Here is an 11771-nt window from a genome sequence, read left to right as displayed (position 1 = left end):
ATATTTCCTTTCCCATTGTTGGCCTCTTAGCACTCCAATATACACTTGCAGATTCTAGAAAAAGAGTGTTTCAAAACTGCTCTATCAAAAGGCAGGTTCAACACGGTGAGTTGAATATGCACATGAGAAAAAGTTTCTGAGAATGCTTCTGTCTGGTTTTTATGTGAAGATATTTCGTTTTCCAGCACAGGCCTCAAAGCGCTCCAATTATCCACTTGCAGACTATACAAAAACAGTGTTTCAAAACTGTTCTATCCAAAGGAATGTTCAGCTCTGTGAGTAGAATTCACTCATCACGAGGAAGTTTCTGAGAATGCTGCTGTCTAGTTTCTATAAGAAGACATTTCCTTTTCTAACATAGGTCTCAAAGCGCTCACAATAAGCCCTGGCACACTCTACAAAAGGAGTGTTTCCAAAATGTTCTATCAAAATGAACGTTGAAGACTGTGAGTTAAATGCACACATCAAACTGAAGTTTCTGAGAATGGTTCTGTCTAGGGTTTATGTGAAGATATTTTCTTTTCCAGCATAGGCCTCCAAAAGCTCGAAATATCCACTTGCAGATTTTCTAAAAAGGGTGTTTCCAAACTGTTCTATCAAAAGGAAGGTTCAACTCTGTGAGTTGAATGCTCACATCACAAAGAAGTTTCTGAGAATGCTTCTGTCTAGTGTTCATGTGAAGATATTTCCTTTTCAAGCATAGGCCTCAAAGCGCTCCAGATATGCAGTTGCAGACTCTACAAAAAGTGTGTTTCAAAAGTGTTCTATGAAAAGAAAGTTTCAACTCTGTGAGTTGAATGCACATATCGTGAAGAAGTTTCTGAGAATGCTTCTGTCTAGTTTTTAGGTGAAGATATTTCATTTCCCAGCATAGGCCTCAAAGCGCTCCAAATATGCACTTGCAGATTCTACAAAAAGAGTGTTTCAAAACTGCTCTTTCAAAAGGAAGGTTCAAGTCTGTGAGTTGAATGCACTCATCAGAAAGAAGTTTCTGATAATGGTTCTGTCTAGTTTTCATCTGCAAGTATTTCCTTTTCCACTAGATGCCGCAATCGCACCAAATTTCCACCTGCAGTTTCCACAAAAAGAGTGTTGCAGGACTGCTCCAGGAAAAGGAATCTTCAACTCTCTCAGTTCAATCCCCTCAAGACATAGAAGTTTCTGATAATGTTTCTGTCTAGCTTCTATATGAAGATATTTCCTTTTCCAGCATAAGCCTCAAAGAGCTCCAAATATCCACTTGCGAATTCTACAAAAACAGTGTTGCAATACTTTTCTACCAAAAGGAAGGTACAACTCTGTGAGTTCAATGCACTCATCACACAGAAGGTTCACAGAATGCTTCCATCTAGCTTTTACGCAATGATATTTCCTTTTGCAGCAAAGGCTTCAAAGCGCTCTTAATGTCCACTGGCAGATTCTACGAAGAGTGTCTCAAAACTGCTCTATCAAAAGGTAGGTTGAACTCTGTGAGTTCAATGCCCAAAGCACAGGGAACCTTCTGAGAATGCTTTTATGTAGTTTCTACGTGAACATATTTTCTTTTCCAGCATTGGCCTCCAAGCACTCCATCCATCCACTTGAAAATTCTACTAAAAGAGTGTTTCAAAACTTCTCTACCAAAAGAAAGGTTGAACTTTGTGAGTTCAAGGCACACATCACAAAGAAGTTTCTGAGAATGCTTCTTTCCAGCTTTTACGTGAAGAGATATCCTTTTCCAGCATAGGCCTCAAAGCGCTCCATATATCCACTTGCACATTCTAGCAAAGCGTGTATCAACACTGCTCTTTCAAAAGGAAGCTTCAAGTCTGTGAGTTGAATGCACTCATCACAAAGACGTTTCTGAGAATTCTCCTGTCTAGTTTTCATGTGAAGATGCTTCCATTTAAAATCTAGGCCTCAAATACCTCCAAATATTCACTTGCACATTCTACAAAAAGGCTGTTTCAAATCTTCTCTATCAATTGGAAGGTTCAACTCTGTAAATTGAATGCACTCACCACAAAGAAGATTCCGAGATTGCTTCTGTCTACTTTGTATGTGAAGACATTTCCTTTTCCAACATAGGCCTCAAAGCACTCCAAAAAACACTTGCAGATTCTAAAAAAACAGTTTTTCAAAACTGTTCTATCAAAAGGAACGTTCAACTCTGTGAGTTGAAGGCACTCATCACAAAGAGGTTTCTGAGAATGCTTCTGTCTAGTTTTTATGGGATGATATTTCTTATTCCAACATTGGCCAAAAAGCGCTCCAAATATCCGCCTTCAGACGGCACTGAAAGAGGGTCTCAAAAATGCTCTATCAGAAGGAAGGTTCAAGTCTGTGAGTTGAATGCTCTCATCACACAGAAGGTTCTGAGAATACTTCAGTCTAGTTTTTATCAGAAGATATTTCCATTTCCTTGCATAGGCCTGAAATCCCTCCAAATATCGACTTGCAGATTATACGAATAGAGTATTTCCAAACTGCTCTGTCAAACGGCAGGATCAACTCTGTGAGTTGAATGAACACATCATGAAGAAGTCTCTGAGAATGCTTCTGTCTAGTTTTTAGTTGAAGATATTTCATTTCCCAGCATCGTCTCAAAGCGCTCCAAATATCCACTTGCAGATTCTACAAAAACTTTGTTTCTAAACTGCTCTTTGAAAAGGAAGGTCCAAGTCTGTGAGTTGAATGCACTCATCGCAAAGAATTTTCTGAGAATGCTTCTGTCTAGTTTTCATGTGAAGATATTTCCTTTTCCAACATTGGCCCCGAAGCCCTCCTAACATCCACTTGCAGATTTTACAAAAAGAGTGTTTCCAAACTGCTCTATCAAAAGGCAGGTTCAACTCTGTGAGTCAAATGCACGCATCGTGAAGAAGCTTCTGAGAATGCTACTGTCTAAGTTTTAGGTGAAGATATTTCATTTCCCAGCAAAGGCTTCAAAGCGCTCTAAATATCCACTTGCAGATTCTACAAGAAGAGTGTTTCAAAACTGCTCTTCCAAAAGGAAGGTTCAAGTCTGTGAGTTGAATGCACTCATCAAAAAGAAGTTTCTGAGAATGCTTCTCTCTAGTTTTTATGAGAAGATATTTCCTTTTCCAGCATAGGCCTCACATCGCTCCAAACATCCACTAGCAAATTCTACAAAAGGAGTGTTTCAAAACTGTGCTATCAAAAGGAAGATTCCACTATTTGAGTTGAAGGCATAAAGCACATGGAAGTTTCTGACAGTGCTTCCGTCTAGTTCTCATGTGAAGTTATTTCCTTTTCCAGTGTTGGCCTCTTAGCACTCCAAATAACCACTTGCAGATCCTAGAAAGAGTGTTTCAAAACTGCTCTACCAAAAGGAAGGTTCAACTCGGTGAGTTGAATGCGCACCTCGCAAAAAGTTTCTGAGAGTGCTTCGGTTTAGTTTTTATGTGAAGATATTTCGTTTTCCAGCACAGTACTCAAAGCGCTCTAAATAGCCACTTGCAGAGTCTATAAAAAGAGTGTTTCAAAACTGTTCTATCGAAAGGAACGTTCAACTCTGTGAGTAGAATGCACTCATCACAAGGAAGTTTCTGAGAATGCTTCTGTCTAGTTTTTATGTGAAGAAATTTCCTTTTCCAACATAGGCCTCAAAGCGCTCCAAATAAACACCTGCAGATTCTACAAAAGGGGTCTTTCCAAAATGTTCTATCAAAACCAACGTTCAAGCCTGTGAGCTGAATGCACTCACCACACAGAAGTTTCTTAGACGTCTTCTGTCTAGTGTTTATGTGGAAATATTCTCTTTTACAGCATAGGCCTCAAATACCTCCAAATATCAACGTGCAGATTTTACAAAAAGGGTGTTTCCAAACTCCTCCATCAAAAGGCAGGTTCAACTCTGTGTGTTTAATGCACACATCAGAAAGAAGTTTCTGAGAATGCTTCTGTCTAGCCTTTATGTGAAAATATTTCCTTTTCAAGCATACGCCTCAAAGCGCTCCAAATATGCCGTTGTAGACTCTACAAAAAGTGTGTTTCAAAACTGCTCTACGAAAAGAAAGGTTCAAAGCTGTGAGTTGAATACACAGATCGTGAAGAAGTTCCTGAGAATGCTTCAATCTAGTGTTTAGGTGAAGATATTTCACTTCCCAGCATAGGCCTCAAAGCGCTCCAAATATCCACTTCCAGATTCTACAGAAAAGTGTTTCAAAACTGCTCTTTGGAAAGGAAGCTTCAACTCTGTGAGTTAAAAGCACTCATTGCGAAGAGGTTTCTGGGAGTTCTTCCGTCTAGTTTTCATGTAAAGATGTTTCCATTTCAAGCATAGGTCTCTAATCGCTCCAAATATTCACCTGCAAATTCTACAAAAAGGGTATTTCAAAACTTCTCTATCAATAGGAAGGTTCAACTCTGTGAGTTGAATGCACTCCTTACAGAGAAGTTTCTGAGAATGTTTCTATCTATGTTTTACGCGAAGATATTTCCTTTTCCAACACAGGCCTCAATGCGCTCCGAATCAACACTTCCAGATACTACAAAAACAGTGTTTCAAAACTGTTCTATCAAAAGGAACGTTCAACTCTGTGAGTTGAAGGCACTCATCACAAAGAAGTTTCTGAGAATGCTTCTGTCAATCTTGTATGCAATGAGATTTCCTTTTGCAGCATAGGACTTAAAGCTCTCCAAATATCCACTTGCAGATTCCACAAAAAGAGTGTTGCAAAACTTCTCTATCAAAAGGCAGGTTGAACTCTGTGTGTTGAATGCCCAAAACACAGGGAACTTTCTGAGAATGCTTTTGTCTAGTTTCCACGTGAAGATAGTTCCTTTTCCAACATAGGCCTCAAAGCGCTCTGAATATCCACTTGCCGATTGTACAAAAAGAGTGTTGCAAAACTTCTCTATCAAAAGGCAGGTTGAACTCTGTGTGTCGAATGCCCAAAACACAGGGAACTTGCTGAGAATGCTTTTGTCTAATTTCTACGTGAAGATATTTCCTTTTCCATCATAGGCCTCAAAGTGCTCCGAATAAACACTTGTAGATCCCACCAAAAGAGAGTTTCAAAGCTCTTCCATCTACAGGAACTTTCACGTCTGTGAGTTGAATGCACTCATCACAAAGAGGTTTCTGAGAATTCTTCTGTTTAGTTTTTATGTGATGATATTTCATTTTCCAGCATTGGCCTAAAGGTGCTCCAAATATCCACCTTCAGATGGGACTGAAAGAGTGTTTCAAAACTGAACTATCAAAAGGAAGGTTCAAGTCTGTGAGTTGAATGCACTCATCCACAGAAGCTTCTGAGAATGCTTCTGTCTCGTTTTTAGGCGAAGATATTTCCTTTTCCTTGCATAGGCCTCAAATCGCTCCAAATATCCCCTTGCAGATATTACAAAGAGAGTGTTTCCAAACTGCCCTATCGAAAGGCAGTTTCAACTCTGTGAGTTGAAGGCACGTATGGTGAAACAGTTTCTGAGAATGCTTGTGTGTACTTTTTAGGTGAAGGTATTTCCTTTTCCAGCACAGGCCTCAAATCGCTCCAAACATCCAGTAGCAAATTCTACAAAAGGAGTGTTTCAAACCTGTGCTATCCAAAGGAAGATTCCACTATATGAGTTGAACGCATAAAGCACACGGAAGTTTCTGAGAATCCTTCCGTCTAGTTCTCAGGTGAAGATATTTACTTTTCCAGTGTTGGCCCTTTAGCACTCCAAATATCCACTTTCAGATTCTACAAAAAGAGTGTTTCAAAACTGCTCTATCAAAACGCAGGTTCCACTCGGTGAGTTGAATGCACGCATCGGAAAAGATTTCTGAGAATTCTTCTGTCTAGTTTTTATGGGAAGATATTTTCTTTTCCAGCATAGGCCTCAAATCGCTCCAAACATCCACTAGCAAATTCTACGAAAGGAGTGTGTCAAAACGGTGCTATCAAAAGGAAGATTCCACTATGTGAGTTGAATGCATGAAGCACACGGAAGTTTCTGACAATGCTTCCGTCTAGTTCTCATGTGAAGATATTTCCTTTTCCAGTGTTGACCTCTTAGCACTCCAAATATCCACTTGCAGATCCTAGAAAAAGAGTGTTTCAAAACTGCTCTACCAAAAGCCAGGTTTCACTCGGTGAGTTGAATGCGCACATCGCAAAATGTTTCTGAGAACGCTACTGTCTAGTTCTTATGTGAAGATATTTCGTTTTCCCGCCTGGGCTTCAAAGCGCTCCAAATAGCCACTTGTAGAGTCTATAAAAAGAGTGTTTCAAAACTCTTCTATCAAAAGGAACTTTCAACTCTGTGAGTACAATGCACTCATCACAAGGAAGTTTCCGAGAATGCTTCTGTCTACTGTTTATGTGAAGATATTTCCTTTTCCAACCTAGGCCTCAATGCGCTCCAAATAAACACCTGCAGATCCTACAAGAGGGGTGTTTCCAAACTGTTCTATCAAAACCAGCGTTCAAGTCTGTGAGCTGAATGCACTCATCACACAGAAGTTTCTTAGAAGGCTTGTGTCTAGTGTTTATGTGAAAATATTTTCTTTTACAGCATAGGCCTCAAATAGCTCCAAATATCAACTTGCAGATTTTACAAAAAGGGAGTTTCCAAACTCCTCTATCAAAAGACAGGTTCAACTCTGTGAGTCGAATGCACACATCAGAAAGAAGTTTCTGAGAATGCTTCTGTCTAGCGTTTATGTGAAAATATTTCCTTTTCAAGCACACGCCTCAAAGCGCTCCAAATATGCCGTTGCAGATTCTACAAAAAGTGGGTTTCAAAACTGCTCTACGAAAAGAAAGGTTCAAAGCTGTGAGTTGAATACACAGATCGTGAAGAAGTTTCTGAGAATGCTTCAGTCTAGTGTTTAGGTGAAGATATTTCACTTCCCAGCATAGGCCTCAAAGCGCTCCAAATATCCACTTCCAGATTCTACAGAAAAGTGTTTCAAAACTGCTCTTTGGAAAGGAAGCTTCAACTCTGTGAGTTGAAAGCACTCATTACGAAGAGGTTTCTGAGAATTCTTCTGTCCAGTTTTCATGTGAAGATGTTTCCATTTCAAGCATAGGTCTCCAATCGCTCCAAATATTCACCTGCAAATTCTACAAAAAGGGTGTTTCAAAACTTCTCTATCAATAGGAAGGTTCAACTCTGTGAGTTGAATGCCCTCCTCACAAAGAAGTTTCTGAGAATGCTTCTGTCTACTTTTTACGTGAAGATATTTCCTTTTCCTACACAGGCCTCAAAGCGCTCCGAATCAACACTTCCAGATACTACCAAAACAGTGTTTCAAAACTGTTCTATCAAAAGGAACGTTCAACTCTGTGAGTGGAAGGCACTCATCGCAAAGAGGTTTCTGAGAATGCTTCTGTCTAGTTTTTATGTGATGATATTTCGTATTGCAGCATTGGCCAAAAAGCGCTCCAAACATCCATCTTCAGATGGCAATGAAAGTGGGTCTCAAAAGTGCTCTATCAGAAGGAAGGTTCAAGTCTGTGAATTGAATGCTCTCATCACACAGAAGGTTCTGAGAATGATTCAGTCTAGTTTTTATCAGAAGATATTTCCTTTTCCTTGCATAGGCCTCAAATCGCTCCAAATATCGAATTGCAGTTTACACCAATAGAGTGTTTCCAAACTGCTCTGTGAAACGGCAGGTTCAACTCTGTGAGTTGAATGCGCACATGAGGAAGAAGTCTCTGAGAATGCTTCTGTCTAGTTTTTAGGTGAAGATATTTCATTTCCCAGCCTCGCCTCAAAGCGCTCCAAATATCCACTTTCAGATTCTACAAAAACTGTGTTTCTAAACTGCTCTTTGTAAAGGAAGGTTCAAGTCTGTGAGTTGAATGCACTCATCACCAAGAAGTTTCTGAGAATGCTTCTGTCTAGTTTTCATGTGAAGATATTTCCTTTTCCAACATTGACCCGAAGCCCTCGTAATATCCACTTGCAGATTTTACAAAAAGAGTGTTTCCAAACTGCTCTATCAAAATGAGATTCAACTCTGTGAGTTGAATGCACGCATCGTGAAGAAGCTTCAGAGAATGCTACGGTCTACGTTTTAGGTGAAGATATTTCATTTCCCAGCATAGGCTTCAAAGCGCTCTAAATATCCACTTGCAGATTCTACAAAAAGAGTGTTTCAAAACTGCTCTTCCAAAAGGAAGGTTCAAGGCTGTGAGTTCAATGCACTCATCATAAAGAAGTTTCTGAGAACGCTTCTCTCTAGTTTTTATGTGAAGATATTTCCTTTTCCAGCATAGGCCTCAAATCGCTCCAAACATCCACTAGCAAATTCTACAAAAGGAGTGTTTCAAAACTGTGCTATCAAAAGGAAGATTCCACTATTTGAGTTGAAGGCATAAAGCACACGGAAGTTTCTGACAATGCTTCCGTCTAGTTCTCATGTGAAGTTATTTCCTTTTCCAGTGCTGGCCTCTTAGCACTCCAAATATCCACTTGCAGATCCTAGAAAAAGAGTTTTTCAAAACTGCTCTACCAAAAGGAAGCTTCAACTCGGTGAGTTGAATGCGCACCTCGCAAAATGTTTCTGAGAGTGCTTCGCTGTTGTTTTTATGTGAAGATATTTCGTTTTCCAGCATAGGACTCAAAGCGCTCCAAGTAGCCACTTACAGAGTCTCTAAAAAGAGTGTTTCAAAACTGTTCTATCAAAAGGAACGTTCAACTCTGTGAGTAGAATGCTCTCATCACAAGGAAGTTTCTGAGAATGCTTCTGTCTAGTTTTTATGTGAAGAAATTTCCTTTTCCAACATAGGCCTCAAAGCCCTCCAAATAAACATCTGCAGATTCTACAAAAGGGGTCTTTCCAAAATGTTCTATCAAAACCAACGTTCAAACCTATGAGCTGAATGCACTCACCACACAGAAGTTTCTTAGACGTCTTCTGTCTAGTGTTTATGTGAAAATATTTTCTTTTACAGCATAGGCCTCAAATAGCTCCAAATATCAACTTGCAGATTTTACAAAAAGGGTGTTTCCAAACTCCTCTATCAAAAGGCAGGTTCAACTCTGTGTGTTGAATGCACACATCAGAAAGAAGTTTCTGAGAATGCTTCTGTCTAGCGTTTATGTGAAAATATTTCCTTTTCAAGCATACGCCTCAAAGCGCTCCAAATATGCCGTTGCAGATTCTACAAAAAGTGTGTTTCAAAACTGCTCTATGAAAAGAAAGGTTCAAAGCTGTGAGGTGAATACACATATCGTGAAGAAGTTTCTGAGAAAGCTTCAGTCTAGTGTTTAGGTGAAGATATTTCACTTCCCAGAATAGGCCTCAAAGCGCTCCAAATATCCACTTCCAGATTCTAAAGAAAAGTGTTTCAAAACTGCTTTTTGGAAAAGAAGCTTCAACTCTGTGAGTTGAAAGCACTCATTACGAAGAGGTTTCTGAGAGTTCTTCCGTCTAGTTTTCATGTGAAGATGTTTCCATTTCAAGCATATTTCTCAAATCGCTCCAAATATTCACCTGCAAATTCTACAAAAAGGGTGTTTCCAAACTTCTCTATCAATAGGAAGGTTCGACTCTGTGAGTTGAATGCCCTCCTCACAAAGAAGTTTCTGAGAATGCTTCTCTCCAGTTTTTAGGTGAAGATATATCATTTCCCAGCATAGGCCTCAAAGCGCTCCAAATATCCACTTGCAGATTCTACAAAAAGAGTGTTTCAAAACTCCTCTTTCAAAAGGAAGTTTCAAGTCTGTGAGTTGAATGAAGTCATGACAAAGAAGTTTCTGAGAATGCTTCTGTCTACTTTTTATGTGAAGATATTTCCTTTTGCAGCACACGCCTCAAATAGCCCCAAACATCCACTAGCAAATTCTACAAAAAGAGGGTTTCAAAAAAGCGCTATCTAAAGGAAGATTGCACTATGTGAGTTAAACGCATAAAGCACACGGAAGTTTCTGAGAATGCTTCCGTCTAGTTCTCATGGGAAGATATTTCCTTTCCCATTGTTGGCCTCTTAGCACTCCAATATACACTTGCAGATTCTAGAAAAAGAGTGTTTCAAAACTGCTCTATCAAAAGGCAGGTTCAACACGGTGAGTTGAATATGCACATGAGAAAAAGTTTCTGAGAATGCTTCTGTCTGGTTTTTATGTGAAGATATTTCGTTTTCCAGCACAGGCCTCAAAGCGCTCCAATTATCCACTTGCAGACTATACAAAAACAGTGTTTCAAAACTGTTCTATCCAAAGGAATGTTCAGCTCTGTGAGTAGAATTCACTCATCACGAGGAAGTTTCTGAGAATGCTGCTGTCTAGTTTCTATAAGAAGACATTTCCTTTTCTAACATAGGTCTCAAAGCGCTCACAATAAGCCCTGGCACACTCTACAAAAGGAGTGTTTCCAAAATGTTCTATCAAAATGAACGTTGAAGACTGTGAGTTAAATGCACACATCAAACTGAAGTTTCTGAGAATGGTTCTGTCTAGGGTTTATGTGAAGATATTTTCTTTTCCAGCATAGGCCTCCAAAAGCTCGAAATATCCACTTGCAGATTTTCTAAAAAGGGTGTTTCCAAACTGTTCTATCAAAAGGAAGGTTCAACTCTGTGAGTTGAATGCTCACATCACAAAGAAGTTTCTGAGAATGCTTCTGTCTAGTGTTCATGTGAAGATATTTCCTTTTCAAGCATAGGCCTCAAAGCGCTCCAGATATGCAGTTGCAGACTCTACAAAAAGTGTGTTTCAAAAGTGTTCTATGAAAAGAAAGTTTCAACTCTGTGAGTTGAATGCACATATCGTGAAGAAGTTTCTGAGAATGCTTCTGTCTAGTTTTTAGGTGAAGATATTTCATTTCCCAGCATAGGCCTCAAAGCGCTCCAAATATGCACTTGCAGATTCTACAAAAGGAGTGTTTCAAAACTGCTCTTTCAAAAGGAAGGTTCAAGTCTGTGAGTTGAATGCACTCATCAGAAAGAAGTTTCTGATAATGGTTCTGTCTAGTTTTCATCTGCAAGTATTTCCTTTTCCACTAGATGCCGCAATCGCACCAAATTTCCACCTGCAGTTTCCACAAAAAGAGTGTTGCAGGACTGCTCCAGGAAAAGGAATCTTCAACTCTCTCAGTTCAATCCCCTCAAGACATAGAAGTTTCTGATAATGTTTCTGTCTAGCTTCTATATGAAGATATTTCCTTTTCCAGCATAAGCCTCAAAGAGCTCCAAATATCCACTTGCGAATTCTACAAAAACAGTGTTGCAATACTTTTCTACCAAAAGGAAGGTACAACTCTGTGAGTTCAATGCACTCATCACACAGAAGGTTCACAGAATGCTTCCATCTAGCTTTTACGCAATGATATTTCCTTTTGCAGCAAAGGCTTCAAAGCGCTCTTAATGTCCACTGGCAGATTCTACGAAGAGTGTCTCAAAACTGCTCTATCAAAAGGTAGGTTGAACTCTGTGAGTTCAATGCCCAAAGCACAGGGAACCTTCTGAGAATGCTTTTATGTAGTTTCTACGTGAACATATTTTCTTTTCCAGCATTGGCCTCCAAGCACTCCATCCATCCACTTGAAAATTCTACTAAAAGAGTGTTTCAAAACTTCTCTACCAAAAGAAAGGTTGAACTTTGTGAGTTCAAGGCACACATCACAAAGAAGTTTCTGAGAATGCTTCTTTCCAGCTTTTACGTGAAGAGATATCCTTTTCCAGCATAGGCCTCAAAGCGCTCCATATATCCACTTGCACATTCTAGCAAAGCGTGTATCAACACTGCTCTTTCAAAAGGAAGCTTCAAGTCTGTGAGTTGAATGCACTCATCACAAAGACGTTTCTGAGAATTCTCCTGTCTAGTTTTCATGT

Source organism: Pongo abelii, chromosome Y (assembly GCF_028885655.2).
Source record: "Pongo abelii isolate AG06213 chromosome Y, NHGRI_mPonAbe1-v2.0_pri, whole genome shotgun sequence".
Classification (NCBI taxonomy): domain Eukaryota; kingdom Metazoa; phylum Chordata; class Mammalia; order Primates; family Hominidae; genus Pongo; species Pongo abelii.
Note: the sequence above shows the minus strand (reverse complement) of the source record.